Source organism: Lissotriton vulgaris, chromosome 10 (assembly GCF_964263255.1).
Source record: "Lissotriton vulgaris chromosome 10, aLisVul1.2, whole genome shotgun sequence".
Taxonomy (NCBI): Eukaryota; Metazoa; Chordata; class Amphibia; order Caudata; family Salamandridae; genus Lissotriton; species Lissotriton vulgaris.
The window spans coordinates 341,133,524-341,153,615 of record NC_141698.1 but is presented as its reverse complement, the minus strand read 5'-3'; the positions used below and the strand labels follow the sequence as shown (position 1 = coordinate 341,153,615).

General features: G+C 47.5%; 1 protein-coding gene across 1 annotated transcript in view; it reads right to left on the bottom strand.

Annotated features, from left to right (window-relative positions):
* Positions 1 to 20,092, bottom strand: part of LOC147685206 (D-serine dehydratase-like) — a 587,829-nt gene that overhangs the window by 459,671 nt on the left and 108,066 nt on the right. The gene's annotated exons all lie outside the window — the stretch shown is intronic.

Here is a 20,092-nt window from a genome sequence, read left to right as displayed (position 1 = left end):
GTGTTTTGTATAGTGCAAACATGACCCAAATTGGGTATCAGAGTGCTTCACAATTCTATAGCACTGTAATTCTGTCATGACCAAAGAAATAAAAGAAGGCTGGTTAATGGCCATCAAATGTAGATCCATGTTGGTGGAAAGTGTTCACTTCTGCCCTGAGGTGAATATCGAATGTTTGAAACGAACTGTTGCTATTCGTGACAGTGTGGTATCCTCCACCTTGGAGGGGGTTCTTTCCTGTGCCACCCACCCTCTTTCCTATGTGCTGTTGGGTTGCCCCGCTGTGACAGTCATTGGAATGTCATAGTGGCCAACGTTCTAAGGCGAGTATTGGCTTGGAAAGGGTTATTATCTTGAAAGGGGCGCACTGCTAAGAATTAGCGCAATAGAATCAGTTAATTAACTGTTAGATGTGAGGTGCAAAACAGAGGGGCTAAGGGGAAAACCCTATACCCCTCCAAGAAGTGTCAACCCGGGTCGACACTGCGTACAAAGAAACTAGAATACCCCCGCACACTCTAGAAAATATATACAGTCAATTGGTGTCAACTCTGGAGAGCAAGGACAAAGCCTATCAATTGAACAATCATAATTGATATCTCTTCAAGTCTTTCGTTGGTAGGTGCTGTCTTTAATGTTCATAACAAGTAAACCAGCCGACACGCGTTTCGTCGCGTTATGGGACAATCTTCCCGCGACTCCTCAGGGCTAAAGATGCTGAGGGCAAGTGATGGAAGTCGCTCTGTCGCTGATAATTCTGACCCGACAGGGCCCTAGACTTGTAGGTGGAGGTTGCGTAGTTGACTGTAAATCTTGCCAGTGCGGTTATGGTGCCGAAATGATGAGTGAGTAAGAGTGTATGACACACTCAGATTCGTCACTTAGTAGTTGTGAACCCAAGTTGTAAAGCAGGTATGTATATAAAGTTTGACTACACAGAGCGATATTGGCAAGTTCCTTAGAAAACGTAGCGAGTTGAAGCTTGAGAGCTGAAGGTGCGGATGTGCACGTTTAAAGCGTAGCGAGCAAAAGTACACAGAATACTCCCTGGCATTCCTATTTCCCGACGTGTTTGTCCGTAGTGTTCGATCACTCTGTGTACCCGGTAGTGGTCGCTACGTTTTCTAAGGAACTTGCCAATATTGCTCTGTGTAGTCAAACTTTATATACGTGCTTTACAACTTGGGTTCACAACTACTACGTGACGAAGCTGAGAGTGTCATACACTCTTACTCACTCATCATTTCGGCACCATAGCCGCACTGGCAAGATTTACAGTCAACTACGCAACCTCCACCTACAAGTCTAGGGCCCCGTCGGGTCGGAATTATCACCGACAGAGCGACTTCCCCCACTTGCACACAGCATCTTTAGCCCTGAGGAGTCGCAGGAAGATTGTCCCATAACGCGACGAAACACGTGTCGGCTGGATTACTTGTTATGAACATTAAAGACACCACCTACCAACGAAAGACTTGAAGAGATATCAATAATTATTGTTTAACTGATAGGCTTTGTCCTTGCTCTCCAGAGTTGACACCAATTGACTGTATATATTTTCTAGAGTGTGCAGAGGTATTCTAGTTTCGACGTTCTAAGGCGAGCTCCCTGCGCGGAGCATTGACGGAGCGGTCTGCGATCACAGCTGTGGCTGGGGTCCTCTGTTGTACTTCTCTCAATAAACCATCCTGCTTCATCTTTACCGAGTCTCTTTGTGTTCCTGCTGAAAGTGTGACTTCACACTTTTCTACACTGGCGACAATCACGGGATAGAGAAGTACCTATGAGAGGGACCTCAACACGCTCATGAAACTTGCGGTTAGGTAACTGACAGGAATCGTGAGTAGTAAAGAAACAGCGCCCGTCTACATTTTATGGGAAATCTACGTGGTTGAGAAACATCATTTGCGTGTTTGTCTTATGGGAACACACTCAACCTAAGTGAAATTGTACTTACTTTGCCTGTTGGGACTGCCTTCCCTCAGCCTGGCAGGGGCTCCACTGTGTCCGTCTGTCAACTTAGAGCAGCTGGAGGTCAAGAGAGAGTGTGTATTGCTCCACCTGGTGTGCTCTTTCGCAGACACCACGCCAGTCTTGCGAGTGGGGGTTTGGCGCTCAAATGGAGGTTGAGCGCAGCTTTGAGCCAGTCCACAAAGAAGAAGTATGCCTTCATTTTGAAAAAACTGTTGTGAGTTGGGGCGAAACCGGTGCAGCAAGTGACATCTGCAGTGTCTGGTGGGAAAATGATACGAGGGCAAGTGACAACAGCTAATCCTCGTGATTAAATCATACATGCCAACATTTCAGTAGAGCAAAGTGGGAGATTTAAAAAGAAAAATCGGGAGAATGGGGACTTGAATCGGGTTACTGGCATGTATGGGCTTTGGAAGTGTGCTGCTGTAGGGTCGGACATTTGAAACGCATATGCACGTTTTTTTCTTACCTTTCAGAAGCATGGAGCATAATGGCAGGCAGAGAGAGGGTGATGCAAGCGTTGTACACTGGCCTGCAGGTTGTTGGCAGTACATGCACCCCCCCCCCCCCCCCCCGCCCTCCCTTCCCTCCCGCCCCCCTGTGTCAGCCCAGGCTGAAACCGCCCCCCCCCCCCCATCCCCCACCCACCCACAGTACTTTGCAGGTCTTTAAAAGACGATTCCCTTGTTAATGACGCTTTGTTGGATTTTGACCCCTTCGAGAGCCCCTGCATCGCCACTCTTTGCTGGAAGAATTAGCACTTTACACAATGCCAAGCCCTGTCAGCTGAAACCCCCGAGGAATCGGGTGTTTGCTTGTGGGAATCGGGAGGCGGGAGACTAGCCTTCAAATCGGTAGTCTCACGCCTGAATCGGGAGGGTTGGCATGTCTAAGTAGCACAGTTTAGCACAGCTAAAGTAGGCAGCGAGGAGAATCGTACCCCAAACCCTCCCACTAGTCATCATCTGTTCAGGCTTGTGGTGTGCCCAACGGTCAAGGGGAGAAGGTTGCTCTGAGGAGATTTTCTCTCTTTGGTTGTGTTCGAAAAAGTGCACAGCCGGTCCCGCTGACTGGCAGAGCTCTGAAGCATAAGGAAACTTCCTGCACAGCATTGGCCCACAGGAATTCATGATTTTGGCCTGTCACGCTGATAGGCACAGAGTTTCCTCACAGGCGTGTTCAGCTCGGCGAGGAAGAGGAAAGTGCTGGGGCCACGCTGGTGATGAAGGTTGAGGCGTGCAAGCAAACATGCTCATCGTAAGTCGCTGATTTTGGAGCGAGATCAGGGTGGATTTCAGCCCTTGGCTCCTCTAGCCACGGAAAGAAGGAAATAAAACGGACAGGTACATGACGAGTGGTTTGTGAAAGGAACCGTGAATTTAGATGAAAACCGTCTCTCAAGCATATGCTGCCATCTTGTGGTTTAAATTGCGAATTTCCCTCACTGTTCATTTTAATGATTTTCATATACACCGGTACAGACTAGAAAACACTGTTTCCTTCTTCCTTGTGTGACTCCTAAAGTTCCCTAAACAAAAGGAACAAGCATTTGCAATGCAATAGGTCTCGCATTAGGAAAGTTTGAGCTATTGGTATTGTAAATGACACATTTTTTATTTATGTGTTGGTTTTGAAAATAGCTAAATTAATAGCTTTGTCATTTACAATGCCAATAGTTATAACTTTTGCAAATGTGACACCTATAGCATTTATAATGCAATATGTGTAGTATTTACGTGACTTACAAATACCATGTTTTTGGTTATGGACATAAATTAAGATGGAGCCAATGAACACATGTCTTTGAAGCGCAGTTTAATGAGACCCCTCTGAGAGGGCAACAGTCAGCTCGCCCCATTTCTCGGGAGAGCAAAACCACCCTGGGGGGGGAAGTTGCCTGGCCTGCTCCTGTCCACGAAGCACAAGTGTAAACCATTTTTCATAACCCTAGAGCTACAGGGAACAGAGATTTGGTCTATAAACATGATTGAATTCATTATTTCATTCATTCACTCATTCCTGCGGACCTCAATGAGCCATGCACGTAAGTGGTTGGTAACCATGGACCAGAAAAGCAAATCTCAAAGTTTGGCTTACTGGGGAGCGGAGTAAACTTTCCTCATAATTCCAAATTGGTTTCTCCGAAAGTACATGCCTGAACTAAAAACATTTCAGAGACAGACAATAGGCTCGATAATGCCAACAGCAGCTGGACAAACAATCAGAACCCATCATCCCTCACCTGATGCCCGGGTGCCTGCCTTAGACTAGCTTGGATGAATCAAGGGGTGACAGAAAGACAACTCGAGTGATGCTCAGTCCAAGGTATTGGTATAATTTAAAGTTTAGCACTTGAAAACCTTTGGATGTGTGAATACGATATTCCATGGGATTGTAGCCAGAGGAAGAATCAGAGAAGCGTTCCATTCTACCAAAGGATGAGGGTGGAAAGAGAAAGGCTGGCAGCATGTTTACTCTCACACACATGCATGTACACACACACACACTCTCACACGTGTGCAATACCTGGTACAGTCTGCCTTGTAATGAAATATAAATTGCATTTGTGTTTTAGTCTGTCTCTGAGACTGCGCCCCTAAGACATGAGATCTAGTGCATAGCTGAAGCCCGCAGCCAGCCCCTGCGGCGCTGGGATAACTGGGCAGAGGGCAGGGAGGACAGTAATCCCCTAGAACTCCTTTCAGTTTCTGTGGCGGACAAACAAGGCCGCTTTTTCACGGGCTGAGCGTTCACCACTTTCCCACCTGGGTTTTAATGTGTTTCTCTCCTCTGGCTCCAGTTATGACCGAGCCCCCTCACTTCCAGACTTGGTACAGGCCTGTGCGCGAGGCTCTGACCGCTCGCTGCTGCTTCCACACGCTGATATGGGCCATGATTCCACTTGTCACTGTACACATTCAGGCACGTGCTGAACGCAATGTGTTGACATTTCTAAATGTTCTGCACGTTATAAAACACGGACATAAACTGATTAGGCCTGCATGCCTCACCTGATGCTGCAGCTGTTGCCTGCCGCCAGTACCGGCTGCGCTGCTGCCTGCGGCCTGCCAGTCTTTAAAGTCGTTGTCGGGTGAAGGATTGCGCTGGCACTCACTGAGTTGAACCCAGTGCTTTAACAGTGAGTCACTCGTTGGTGGGGAACAGCCGTGCGCGCGGCTAGGCATGGGCGTGGCAATGCAGTCTGGAAAAATCTGCGCACGGTGCCTGCTGCCCCAGCCCCCACAAAACCAAAATCCAGCCCAATCAGTGCCCCACTCCCGCCCACCGGCCTGGCAACACTGAACACTGGGCCGGAACTTCAAAATATCAGATTGAGAATGTTGAGATTCATACAGAATCTCCTTTCTCCTCTTGGCACAGCCAGGGACAGGCTCACTCGCACAGGCGCTGCCCAGCTCACAACACACTTAGCTGGAACGGACTCACTCTGATTGTTGAGACAGACGGGCATTACTCCGGACGACAAGTCCAGTAGTGGGGTAAATACCATTAATTAAACATATCAGAAATCAATCACTTGTAGACCCAGCCCTGATTATTAAGTGCCAGTGCTAAGCACCGGCACAAATTAAGCACTGTAAAGGGAGAAAACAGCAGCCACCGCAGCGAACACGGAAGATTACGAAACTAAACCGAAAGCAGCTCAGTACTGGGCTGTAACTGAGGGCGGGGGCTGCCTGCGCATGCACGTCATTCCAAAGTTTCGTTTTTTAGGAGCGAGCCCCGGAGCGAAAACGAAGTGGCAGCTGAAGTCCCGGGTCCCAGGAGGGGGCCCGGGTGAAGACCAGCGGATACCAGTGCGGACCTCCCATGCTCAGACTGACCCACTGGCTCCCGAGGGAGAGAGAGACACGGAACACGGAGAGAGAGACACGGAACACGCAGAAAGAGACCGGTGAGTGGGGGGGATGTGTGTGCGCTGGTGTGTGTGTGTGGGGGGGGTCTCTGTGTGTGCGTGTAGGTGCGCTAGTGTGTGTAGGTGCGGCGGCGGCGACGGGGGGGGGCCTGTGGATGCGTGTGGCTGTGTATGTGTATGTGCGCATGCGTGAGTGTGGGTGCGCGTGCACGCAGTGAAATCCAGCCGGAGAGAAGCGCGTGGCAGTTTCTTGTCCTTCATTCCCCCGAGTCAGCTAGCTATAGTTCTCCACCTGGACCGCATCCTTCGGATGCGTATTCCCAGGCTCGACCTAAAAAACGATTGTCCTGTGTAAAGGGGTGGAAGTTCTGGTGTGTAGGAAGCTGTGTAATGGGGAGCTGAAACATCACAAACTTTGATTCACTCGTGTTGCACACAACATTCTCAACAATCATCCATACTATCTCGTAGTCAGCATGCAGAATGTTACTCCTCCACCTTTTTTCTTATCCACCCCAGGGGAGCCAGTCTTAAAATGGAACAAGTGGAAGAAAGTTTTTCAGAACTATGCAGTGGTTTGTGGTCCTAACTTGGGGTTGGAAAGGAAAATGGCACTTCTGCATTATCTAGGAGTGGAGGGGTAAGAAATCTTGGAACATCTGCCTGAGTTGAATGCAAATGATGCGAGAGGGTTGAATGAATACGAAATCAGCCTAAAAAAATTAGATATGCATTTCTTGCCAAAGATCAGCACGATACTAGAACGTTACCATTTTGGGAAGAGAGGGCAGAAGGAAGGGGAAACGGTAGAAGAATTTGTATCAGAGTTAAGGAAATTAGAGGCAACGTGCAATTTTGGGGGCGCATGTGAAGAGAGGATACGTGATCAATTCCGGCTGAAGTGTAAAATTGAACGTATACGTGAAGAGCTGTAGTTGAAGGATGACCCGCCCCTGGGAGACGTGCTCATTGTGTCTAAACAAATAGAACACATGATGGAATGTGTAAGTGAGATAAAGCAAGATTGCGAGGTTAAAGCTAAGGTGAGCGAAGTATCTACAGAAAGTGAGAATGTACTGGCAGTTAAGGCCCAGAAGAAAGAACTTAAAGAGAATAAAAGCGTTCGGAGTTTCAAGGGAATCTGTTACAGGTGTGGAAAACAGGGACATTTAGTGAATGATAAAGATTGTCCAGCAATGAAGGCCACATGAAATAAGTGTGGGAGGAGGGGACACTTAAGACAATGCTGTAGAAGCAACCCTAATTTCAGAAAACCTTTTAAGGGCGACACCACCCGCGCATGTGATGAAATTGTGTTACAAGTTAAGAGTGAATCTGTCAACAACCCTAAAGACGTCATAGCTGTAAAGGAGACAAAAATTGAAGCAATGTTTGACTCATATCAAAACTGACTATAATATCTGCAGGAGACTTTGAGAAAATCTCTAAGGGTAAATTGAAATTGCAGAGAATGGATGTGAGACCGGGAGGCTATGGGGGGCAACCCATACAAATGAAGGGGTACTTCTGGGGCACAGTAAGCTACAAAGACAGGCTGACAGTTGCAAAGATCAATGTGTCTAGAAAAGGAGATAACATCCTGGGGTGACAATCACAGAAAGATTTGGTAGTATACCTCAATCCCAACAAGAACCCCCAAATAATAATACAAGAAGTGGGCAGAACACTAGAAGGGATAGAGGAAGAATTCAAAGATGTATTCACGGACAAACTAGGATGGCTAAATCACTACGCCCACAGAATAAAACTCAGAGAGAATTGCACGCCTGTCTCAGCCAAGGTCAGAAACCTTCCTATTGCCATACAAGAAGCCGTGAGAAATGAACTTGAGAAATGATGTGGGTTGGGGGTGATCAAACCTGTGGAGGCCACTGAGTGGTTAGCTCCCATAGTTGTAGCCAAGAAGGGGGATGGTTCTGTACGCCTATGTATTGATTTGAGGGCTCTAAACAAAGAAGTCATAGTTGACAAGTACCCTACACCGAGCATTACACAGATGATAAGCGGGTTAGCGGGGGCGAACATTTTCTCTACACTTGACCTAACATCTGCCTACTACCAGGTCAGGCTCCACCCCGATTCACAAGAACTTACATCATTTATTACACCCATGGGGGCTATAAATTCAAGAGGATGCTGTTTAGTCTAGTATCTGCTGCCACAGTTTTTCAGAGGATTATGAGCAACCTCCTAAATGGCATCCCTGGGGTTATGCGTTATCAGGATGATGTGCTGGTCTTTGGGGAAGATGCGACACAGCATGAACCAAGGCTCGGACAAGTCCTGAAAAGGTTCCAAGACCAGGGGCTCACCGTGAAGCGAGAAAAGTGCAAGATTGGGTGTGCAGAGTTTAAATTCCTGGGACACAAAGTAACGGTGGACGGTATCCGCCCCAAGACAGATCTGCAAAACACCATCATCAAACTCGCAGCACCAAAAAGTAAAGACAAAATGAAATCCTTCTTGGGCATGGTAGAGTTTTACAACAAGTTTGTGCAGAACTTTGCCAGGCACACGTATGCCATACGCAACCTACTAAAAAAAGCTTTGATTGCCGATGCACTCCTACAGAGAGTTTGTGAGAAAACCAAGAGCGGTTGGGTAGACCAAGACAAGAAGGAAGAAACTCTAAAGCCATACTGGATGGTCAGGGATGAACTATCCTTTGCTGACAATTGTCTGTTCAGAGGCACAAGGCTAGTCCCTCCTGAAGTGTTGAGAGAGAGCCTGGTGAACATAGCCCATGAGGGACATATGGGAGTCACCAAAACAAAACAAAGGTTGTGGCTGGACTACTGGTTGCCAGGGATGGACTTGGAAATCGAGAGGAGAGTAAAAGATTGTGTGCCATCCTCTACCAGCGACAAGGTCCTTAAACAACACACACCTCCTATGCACTGTAGGCCTCTGCCTGTGGGTCCATGGGTGGATGTGGCTTTGGACATCGTAGGTCCTCTGACAGGGAAACATCGCACACCCTATATATTGGTGCTGGTAGACCTCTACTCCATGTGGCCCGAAGTGAAATTTGTGTCAGAAATCACTACCAGGGTGGTCATAGACTTCTTGCTAGAAGTGTTCATCAGGGAAGGATTGCCAAGCAGTTTGTCGACAGACAATGGGGTGCAGCTCTGCTCGAAGGAAATGAGGGTATTTCTAGAATGCAATGGCATTATACATAAGCAATGTGCACTATACCACCCAGAGACTAATGGGATGGTCGAACGTTTCAACAAGACTATTAAGGAGGGCATCCAACTAGCGAAGGCCAGTGGGTTGTGTTGGAAAGATAAGGTTTTGAAGCGTCTAGAAGCCTACAGACTTACACCACACCAAATCACTAGTGTGACACCTTTTGAGTTGCTAAAAGCAAGAAAACCCAACTCAAGGTTAGTTCCAGGGTAGATGAAGTGGTATAAAGGGTGGACTCGTCACAATAAGGAATCACAATTGCAGGTCAGAGAACGTAAGGCCATGTTAGAGAGGAAAATAGATTTTGACAGACAGCATGCGGTCAAGGAGATGGGGTTCCGGGTGGGAGACCTAGTCAAAATCAAGGCACCCACGGGCAGAGCACACTGGTCCGAGTACACTGAACCCACCAAGATTGTAAAATTGTTTAATAATGCTGTTAAGACACAAGAAGGGAAAAAATGGAACCTGGGGAGGGTAGTTAAATACTTTGCTCCCACTGTAGACACCTACAGCGCCTCTATGAGCGAGAGCAGTACCCTGGGCAGAGACGAGGGCCCAAAGCAGAGGTGTTCCAGACTGGTTAACCCTCTTCCCAGGGCAAGTGGCAGGAAGATTTGCCGCCCCAAGTACTTGGAACTTTATGTTGAGAAATAGTCTGTAATTTTGTTCTTTACCTTATCTCCATTGTACTTCAAATGTGTAAGGAGGGGGATGTGCGGTATCCTCCACCCGGGGGGGGGGGGGCGGGGATTCTTTCTAGTGCCACCCACCCTCTTTCCTATGTGCTGTTGGGTTGCACCGCTGTGACAGTCATTGGAATGTCACAGTGGCCACGTTCTAAGGTGAGCTCCCTGAGTGGAGCTTTGACGGAGCGGTCTACGATCACAACTGTGGCTGGAGTCATCCTGGTTCATCTTTACCAAGTCTCTTCGTATTCCTGCTGATAGTGTGACTTCACACTTTTCTACAATTAGTTAGGGCCATGGCATTAACAATCAAGCTATGCAATTTTATCTGTCGATAAACAGTGGATAGAAAGTACATTGATAAACTAAACTCAAAAAAGTAAACTAAAATACATATGTACTTATTCTATAAGTTAGCAAAACACAAAACGGATTACAGATGAAAATGACCTGTACAACCCTCTATCAAGGAATTTCACCTCAGAATCAAAGCTAAAAGAGACAATATGGCGTTGCAAGGACCCAGCTCTTAAGTTTGTGAGATTCCTGTTTGAGGATTATGCCACATGATCCAGGCATTATCAGCTCAGCAGTGATTTTGTCAGCCAAACACATAACGCTTCTCAAAGAAGTTTTCAGTCGCAGATGTGTTTCACTTTAAAGCCACCAAGGAAGTACACTTCCAAATACTGCCACATGTGAGTCTATCTCTCAACTCTGCAGACAAAAGCTCTCTACTGCCAGTGATTTCTAAAACTCCCCCATTCATTGTTCTCCTTCTGCCTTTTCAACATCACTCAACAACTGAGTATGGGAGCTTTCATCTTTGACACCCCCAGGTCAGGCTCATTGTCTTACAACTCTTATTTTAGTTTGCCATCCTCCCCAAAATCCATCTGTTTGCAGCTCTCAAGATCGTCAATAGCCATGAACCTCTATACTACACCCGCGCTGAAAACATTGAGCCCTATCGAAGCACTGCCAACAAGCGAAAGCCAACAAAACTGCCTCTCCACTGTCCAAACACAGATAGTTGTGGATTTTGTGGACCTTGACGGCCCTAAACAGAACTACTGTTCCAGACTACAAACCTAAACAGGAATCCTTCCACCACTCCCCAGGCAAAGACTAGTCAACACATCAAAATCCCACTGATACATTTCTACAAAGCCATGATGCTCGACACCCACCTCAGAGCCACCGAGCTTTCCGCTTCTTATGGGAGACATTTCAGTGCTCTATGTGTGAAACATTGCCTGACCCTTTATAGAAGGTAGAGCAAAGCAGTTCTGTGAAGTTCCTACAGCCATAACAGACCCCAATGTTTGCAAAGGCAGGCCACTACCTATGAACTATCAATGGCTTGTTGTTCAGGTGCTTTGAACTCCACACTTAAACAAGCATTGGCACTGTCAATAGGTCTCACCGTTAATATGCAGGGGCTTATATACTTGTTTTGTTGATGCTTGTTAGCGTTGGGATACTGTATGAGCAAGCATTTCAAGATGGCTGTCCATACATGCAGCAACCATCTAGGAAAGCTTTTTATTAAATTACAAGAAAAATCATTGATATTGAAATACATGCCAGACATAGATCTGATGGTTCAACTCCTAGTTGTCAGATTCGGAAAGACTTTATTCGGTTATAGACTTTGACAACCATAAAAGTACATAAAAGAAGAACACAGTTCATGATCAATTTACATATGTCAATCAATATAATAAATAATTAAAACACGAGGACTCATATCTAAAAAATGTAGTGGTTAAACAATTATCGTTTGTCTTGAATAAAAGACGTTTCTAAGAAATACAGAAACGGATGCCACTGAGAATATATCTTTTAGTTTCTGAATTGCTAGGAAGGCAGGTCTACATTGTCTAAGATCCAAATATTTTAAAATGGGCATGATCCACCTTCTCCTTGGTACAGTATAAAATTTACAAAAAAGTAAAATATGAATGTCTGATTGAGTGGAGGTATTGTTGCACGGGCATTTACATAAACAAGTTGACCAATCGTTGATTGCGGGAAAACTTAATAATCTGAAGACAATCCCGAATCTAAATCTTGTCAGCAGAAACCTTTCATGTGCAGTCATCCACAGGGTTAAATATGGTTGTATATCCTGCGAGACTAAAATCAGTTGATGAGCAATCACAGTTTTTATAGACAATTCAGTTCGGTCTCTTAAGTTCGACATAAAGGTAATACATAGCCTCTTAAGCTCTTTCGTAGAGGTTTTTGCCATTGAAGTGGGGTCATCATAGAATTCGGGCAATGAACGCTATCACAAAAGGTTTTAATGTACTTCAGCCATTTCACTCTATGAGCGCCCCCCAATTTCAAGACGTCCTCTAGGATAAGGCGATTCAAATGGCACTCTTCAGTAGTCCAAACCCTATGCCACAAAAGAACCGGTTGCGCCCTAATGAGATCTTCTAAGTAGGGCATACCGAGTTCAGTGTGGCAATTATGGGTCGAAGTGCCCTCCGGGACAGTGAGGATATATCGCAGGAAGCTGTTCTCAGTCAACTGCAGGCTGGAAACACTAGAAAAAACCCAAATTCCCGCACCATAGGTTGCCACAGCAACACAACTAGCTTTATATATGCGTATAAGCTCATTAACAGGTCTCTTTCCCATCTTTTTACTAAACGTTTTAAGGGCCATTACAGATTTGGCGAATAGCATATTTCTACACTTAATTGCACTTTTCCATTGTCCTGTACAGTCAAGCAGAATTCCTAAATAGGGAAAACTAGAAACATGATCCAGTGGCTTTTGATCAATAAACATGATTCTTTTTCTCTGCTTGACATTAACTCCACAATTCATAGAGAAGGTTTTAGTGCAGTTCACCTTCAAGTCTAAGTTAGTCATGAAGGTGGAGAATGATGTAATCATTGCTTGCATCGCTACTGGGGTCCTTGCCATCAAAACAGCATCATCTGCATAGATAAGTGCCGGAATATGGCGTTGCGATGCTATTGGCATATCTTTCAAGTCCCTCAATAAAGTATTCTCCAGACCATTAATATAGATTGAGAATAAAAACGGGGCAAGGACACAACCTTGTCTCACCCCTCTCGCGATATTAAATGCTCTACTACAGTCTCCTTTAAAACTGTATCTGACCGTGGACTTGCACCGTTATATAGCTCTCTTAAAAAACAGATAATGTCATCCTCAACACCCAGACGGATTAAAATTGACCAAAGTTTGCTGTGATTAACACAGTCAAAGGCGGAAGTCAAGTCCACAAAAGTTAAAAACACCTTTCCTCCCTTAGCCTTAGTATACTTTTCCAAAAGTAAAAATAGATTAAGTCCCTGATCTACAGTACCAACACCTTCTCTAAAACCATATTGCAAGTCACTAATAATCTTGTACTCATTGGCCCATGTCTGCAGCCTATCTAAAATGATCCTCCCAATAATTTTGACTGTGGAGTCAAGCAGGGAAATTGGCCGGTAACAAGTGCAGTTAGCCCTGTCCCCCTTTTTAAAAATGGGTACAATGATCGATTCGTACCACGTACAAGGGAGACCGGCCGAGCATGCTGCATTCAAAAGTCTAACAATTAAAGGTGCCCATAAAGTTATGTTATGTTTAAAAATATCTACAGGGACGCCATCGGGGCCCGGAGCCTTGCCCGCCTTGCTTAAATTGATGCCCTTATTAACTTCCTCCAGCGAAAATAAGAGATTCGAGCCCTCTTTATTGCTTTGTAGAGAAGTTACCTCCTGCACCAGCAATTCCCCTTGAGATTCCACGTGACCATAAAGTGACTCAAAGTGCCTCACCCAATCATCCTCAGGAATAGCAATCTCTAAACGCGCCATGGAATCATCTTTAAAAAATGGCGCGTTGACTGCCCTCCAAAATGCCGTCATATCCTTTAAATCAGAGGCATCTAAAAGTGTTTCCCGTGCTTCAATTTTCATCTTAGCCCTTCTCTTTTTGATAGCTGACTTGTAGATTTTACGGAGCTCCCTAATCTCTTTAAGATCTCTTTCTTGCATGTTCAGAGCCCTTTTATGTTTAGTATGTGCCTTGGTGCACTCCTGATCAAACTATCCCTTTTTTCTGTTATCATGGTTTCTTAGGGTGACCCACAAACTTTCCTTGATACTGGTTGTAATAAGTTTAAAGTGTTCAAGCACAACAGTATCCTCGGAGCCTAAATCCAGGCAAATATCAAAACTATTATTTCTCTCCTTTATTAAGTTATTAATAAACTCCTCAGGAATTACCTTAGACCATTTAAGGGCATATCCATATGTCTTGAAATTTCAATGTTTTCAGATAGTAACTTGGGGATGCTAGCTACAGGTACATGGGGATCTATAATTTCGATCCTGATGGGAAAATGGTCACTTAACGTGATCTCCAGTACACTATAGTTAGCTACACAATCCCCAAAACAAGAAGAAATCAAAACATAATCAATTAGAGATGACAGCCCTCTACCGTTAAAGGGTGAGGAAAACAGAACTTCTGGATGACACAGTTTGTTTGCAAAACCTAAGTCATACGTGAAGAGGATCTCGTTCAAAGCATCTCCCTTAACGGTATGTTCAAAGTGTGTCAGGATGGACTCCTTGTCTACAGTTAAGCCACAATGACCTTTACCAGGTCTGTTACAGAGAGTACAATTAAAATCTCCCCCCCAAATAACTATGAACTCCTTACGTTAGTTGAGTATTATTGCATTGAGTTTGGAACTTAGAGCTTTAAACACAGCAACCAAGTCAGCAGAGGGGACATTATTATATCAATCAATCAATCAAAGACATTTATAGAGCGCACTACTTACCCGTAGGGTCTCAAGGCGCTAAGGGGGGGGGAGGGGGGGGGGGTGCCCTTACTGCTCGAACAGCCAGGTCTTGAGCTTCTTCCTGAAGGAGAGGTGGTCTTGGGTCAGGCGCAGGTCGGGAGGGAGGGAGTTCCAGGTCTTGGCGGCCAGGTTGGAGAAGGACCTTCCTCCTGTTGTCGCTCTACGGATGCGTGGGACGGCGGCGAGGGCGTGGCTGGCTGATCGGAGGTGGCGTTTGGGAGCGTAGAAGTTGATTCGGTTGTTGAGGTAGCTCGGGCCTTGATCGTGAAGGGCTTTGTGTGCGTGGGTGAGGAGACGGAAGGTGATTCTTTTGTTGACGGGGAGCCAATGCAGGTCTCTCAGGTGTCCGGAGATGTGGCTGTTACGTGGGATGTCGAGGATGAGTCTGGCTGAGGCGTTCTGGATCCGCTGAAGTCTCTTCTGGAGCTTGGCGGTGGTTCCGGCGTAGAGGGCGTTGCCGTAGTCCAGTCGGCTGGTGACAAGGGCCTGGGTGACGGTCTTCCTGGTCTCCGTGGGGATCCACCAGAAGATCTTCCGTAGCATGCGCAGGATGTTGAAGCACGCCGAGGAGACGGCGTTGACTTGCTTGGTCATGGAGAGTGAGGAGTCCAGGATGAAGCCCAGGTTGCGTGCGTGGTTAGTCGGTTTGGGTGCGGTGCCCAGGGCGGGGGGCCACCAGGAGTCGTCCCAGGCGGTGGGCGTGGAGCCCAGGATGAGGACCTCTGTCTTGTCTGAGTTCAGTTTCAGGTGGCTGGTCGTCATCCACTCGGCTACCTCCTTCATCCCTTCGTGCAGGTTGGCTCTGGCGCCGGCGGGGTCGTTGGTCAGGGAGAGGATCAGCTGGGTGTCGTCGGCGTATGAGATTATGTTGAGGTTGTGTTGGCGTGCAATGGCCATGAGGGGGCTCATGTAGACGTTGAAGAGGGTAGGGCTCAACGAGGATCCTTGAGGGACGCCGCAGATGACTTCGGTGGCTTCTGACTTGTACGGTGGTAGGCGGACTCTCTGTGTTCTTCCGTCGAGGAAGGAGACGATCCATTCCAGCGCCTTCTCCTGGATTCCGACGTTGCTGAGGCGTTGCACTAGGGTGCGGTGGCAGACAGTGTCGAAGGCCGCGGAGAGGTCAAGGAGGATGAGGGCCGCTGTTTCTCCGTTGTCCATCAGGGCTCGAATGTCGTCGGTGGCGGCGATGAGGGCGGTCTCGGTGCTGTGGTTGGCTCGGAAGCCGGACTGCGAGGGGTCGAGGGATCCGTTCGTCTCGAGGAAGGCGGCCAGCTGTTTGTTGACGATCTTCTCGATGACTTTGGCTGGAAACGGGAGGAGCGAGATTGGGCGGTAGTTCTTGAGTTCGGTGGGGTCTGCTGTAGGTTTCTTGAGAAGAGCGCTGAGTTCGGCGTGCTTCCAGCTCTCGGGGAAGGTGGCGGTGTCGAAGGAGGTGTTGATGATGTCCCGCAGGTGGGGTGCGATGACAGCGTCGGCCTTGTTGAAGACGTGGTGAGGGCAGGGGTCGGTCGGAGATCCGGAGTGGACGGAGTTCATCATGCGGACGGTGTCTTCGGTGCTGATCGGAGTCCAAGCTCGGAGGGCGGCGGTGGGCGGCGTAGCTGTGGTCGTGGCGTGCGTCGGTTGGGTGCTGAAGCTGTTGTGTATGTCCGCGATCTTGTTGTGGAAGTAGGAGGCGAGGGAGTTGCAGAGATCTTGCGAGGGGGTGATGTCGTTGTTTCCGGCATTGGGGTTGGAGAGCTCTTTGACGATGTTGAAGAGTTCCTTGCAGTTGTGTGCATTGTTGTCCAGCTGGTCCTTGAATGCAGTTTTCTTGGCGGCTCGGATCAGTTGGTGGTGCTTCCGGGTGGCGAGTTTGAGGGTGGTCTTGTTGTCCGGTGTGGGTTCCTTTCTGCAGACTTTCTCTAGGGCTCGGCAGTTCTTCTTGGAGCTCTTGAGTACGTCGGTGAACCATGGGGCTTTCTTGCTGCCGGGTCTGCTGGGCGGGGTCCTCAGAGGGGCGAGTTCGTCCGCGCAGTTGCTGATCCACTTCGTGAGGTTGTCGGCGGCCTGGCTGGGGTTCGCTGAGCTGGCAGGAGGGTGCTGGCTCAGGGAAGTGGCGAGCTGTTCGGCTGTGATCTTGTTCCAGCTTCTGCGGGCAACCTGTTGTTGGTGGTGATGGATCGTCGTTCTTTTGAAGGTGAAGTGGACGCAGCTGTGGTCCGTCCAGTGGAGTTCTGTGGCGTGGCTGAAGGCGATGTCTTTGCTGGATGAGAAGACGGCGTCGAGTGTGTGTCCGGCGAGGTGGGTGGGGGTGCTCACCAGTTGCTTCAGTCCAAGGTTGGCGAGGTTGGCGAGCAGGGTGCTGGTATTGCGGTCGTTGTTGTTTTCCAGGTGGAAGTTGAGGTCCCCCAGGAGGATGTAGTCAGCGGAGGGGAGGGCATGCGGGCTGACGAAGTCGGCGATGTCCTCGCTGAATTGAGTACGTGGTCCCGGGGGTCGGTAGATCAGGGTGCCTCTGAGGGTGGTCTTCGGGTCGGTGTGGATCTGGAAATGCAGGTGTTCGGCGGTGGTTAGGGTGTTGTCGGTGCTAGTTGTGATTCGGATGGTGTTCCTGTGGATGATGGCGATGCCTCCTCCCATCTGGTTGGCGGTGCGGTCCCTCCGGGTGATCTTGTAGCCCTCTGGGATGGCGCTGGCGATGTCGGGCGCTGAGGAGGCGTTCATCCAGGTCTCCGTGAGGAAGGCAACGTCCGGGGCTGTGGTGTCTAGGAGGTTCCAGAGTTCGATGGCGTGTCTGTGGACGGAGCGGGTGTTGAGCAGGATGCACTTGAGGTGTTTGCTGCTGGTGTTCGGCTTGGCAGGTGCTGGTGCCGGGCAGGTCCGGATGCAGGTGAACTTGCAGGCGTGGCAGCTGAAGGGTCCGTGGGAGCGTCGTGGGGTGGCTCGGTAGCATCCTGGGGATCGGCCGGAGTTGAGTGCGATGAGGGCGGCGGCGGTGTACGTCAGGCGGGTTGGCCGGGGTCCTCGTGGGCCAGGGGTCCTGGCACTGGGCGCGGTCCAGGCGCGGACAGGCGTACACGGGCTTACCTTTGGAGCGCCTTCGGCGCACAATCGGCGCAAGTTACAAGTTAACAATCAGAATACAAAGAGCACGATTCAGATGTAGGCCAACAATATGGTAATGGTGATTGTTATGAAAAATCTCCGTACTTTTACATTTAAAACAGTTCGAGACATATGTGCAGAGCCCACCCTTGGCTCTGCCATGCAATGAACCAATGGTGGGGGTAAAAAAAGTCTTAAAACCATTGATATGGCAAACCTCCTTAGCCCATGTTTCTTGTAAGCATATCACGTCGTGGTCATTAACTAAGTCGGACCAAAGCGTATTGTCCAATTTGGATCTAAGTCCAGCAATATTCAAGGAGATGAAAGACCATCTATCTCTCGTCCTAGTACTCACAAGCTGGTTCGAGTCAGAGACAGCGGCTATGCGACTATCTGATGTGTATTTACTTTTATGTTGATCCCCCCTGATACAGCGTTGATCCTATTGTGTTGACAATCATCTATGCTATCGTTCGCCCCTCCTCCCAGTTCTTGGGTTTCCACAGTTACTGATAGAGGCCCAGATTTCGTATCATCGGAGTTTTTGACAGAGCTACCAATTACCTGGTCCCGTGAGGGTCAGTCAACCTCTTCCATACCCAGCAAGCCACCAAGGGCCATATGTAGGTAAATGGCATTTACTGAATCGTAAATACCGAATTTTACCAATTCGGTATTTACAAATCGGTAAATGCCATGTAGGTAATTATTCTTTAAAAATTACCGAATCGGTAAGATTCGGTAATTACCGAATCGGTATTTACCGATTCGGTAATTGCCATTGATTCCTATGGGCCTTGAGGCCCATAGGAATCAATGTCAATTACCGATTCGGTAAATACCGATTCGGTAAAATTACCGATTTGTCAAGGGGGACAGGGTGTCACTTTGACACCCTGTTGCACCCCTGATTCTGGCTTGTGTGCCATATGACACACATACATGCCCTTAGGGCATGTATGCGTGCCACATGGCACAGGTGTGCTTGTACACAGGAATTCGTTATTTACCATGCAATTGTATTTCATGGTAAATAACGAATCCCTAAGGGCCTGTGGCACTGTTTTCGGTGCTACCTACATCCCATATTACCGATTCTGTAAATTTACCGAATCAGTAATTTACAGAATCGGTAAATTTACCGATTCAGTAACTTTACAGAATCGGTAATATTTTGGCCACCTACATCTGAAACTCAAAATACCGGTCGGTAACGGCCGAAATCGGCCGTTACCGACCGGTATTTGGCCACCTACATATGGCCCCAAATCTGTTGTAAGTTGGAACAGTAAATTGGTGGTGATTATAGTGGCGGGTTGGCACATAGCCTCCATGTATCATAGGTGCCATTGGAACATTATGGCGATTTCCGTTATATAAGGATCTCACTTCATAAAAAGGTTCATATGACATTAAATTACCAGGAACAATAGGGGCCACTGGATAGAAATAACTCAGATTCAGGGAAAGGATTCCACCAAAATTATCATAGTTAGGGAAGCCACTTATAAACTGCACTATTCTGGGGTCCCTAAAATTAACAATGATGCAATCTCCGTCGATGTCCTTCACTCTATGTCCTAACCATGTAACTCTCCGGGCAGTGATAATTTCCCCTCTCAAATCTGGTCTGAGGGGTCTTTTCTGCCCCAACCAGTGCATGACTTTGTTTTTTAATTCAATGGCAGTTTCAGCCCTGTTATGTTTCAATTCTGGTACACCAGCTAACACAATTACAAACGGGTGACAATCAGGGGGAAGATCAACTCTCTTAAAGTGTCCTTTATTAACAGGAGTCGTTACTTTAGCTAATTCTGGTACCGATTTATCGGGTCCTCTGGTTATGCCTGTACAAATTGAGGCTGCTTTACTGCCAATCTCCACCTTACGGGACAGTTTGGGTACATTAACTTTTGGCTGGCCACATATTTCCTTTGGTGGATTCTTTTTAACGAGTGCCAACTTCTTTCTAGGGGCGGTGTTCGGTTTGGATGTAGGTTGTAAAGGAACACTGGTGCTTGCAGGTGTTTGACACCCTACTTTGTTCAGCATCTCAGAATTGGCTCGCACAATATCCTCTAGGATTACTAGGTGTTCACCTATCTTCCTGGTTCTTTCCACAAATGGGAGAATTAAACTCTTAATCAGGTGCTCTATATTTTCCAAAGTACACATAGTACTCCTAGGATCTGTGAGCAAGCTATCAAGTTTCTCAACAGTAGGACTAGAAAGATTCGAGCCGGTGTTCTCCGGTAGGGTAGGTACCTTATTTCTATATGTAACCCCTGTATCCCTATTCCTTGTAGGGGCAGTTTGGATCTTTTTCTTACAAGTGCCGTTCTGGAGTGTTCCGGCACGCTTACGTTTTAAAGAAGCAACCTAAGGTGGTATGATACGGCTACT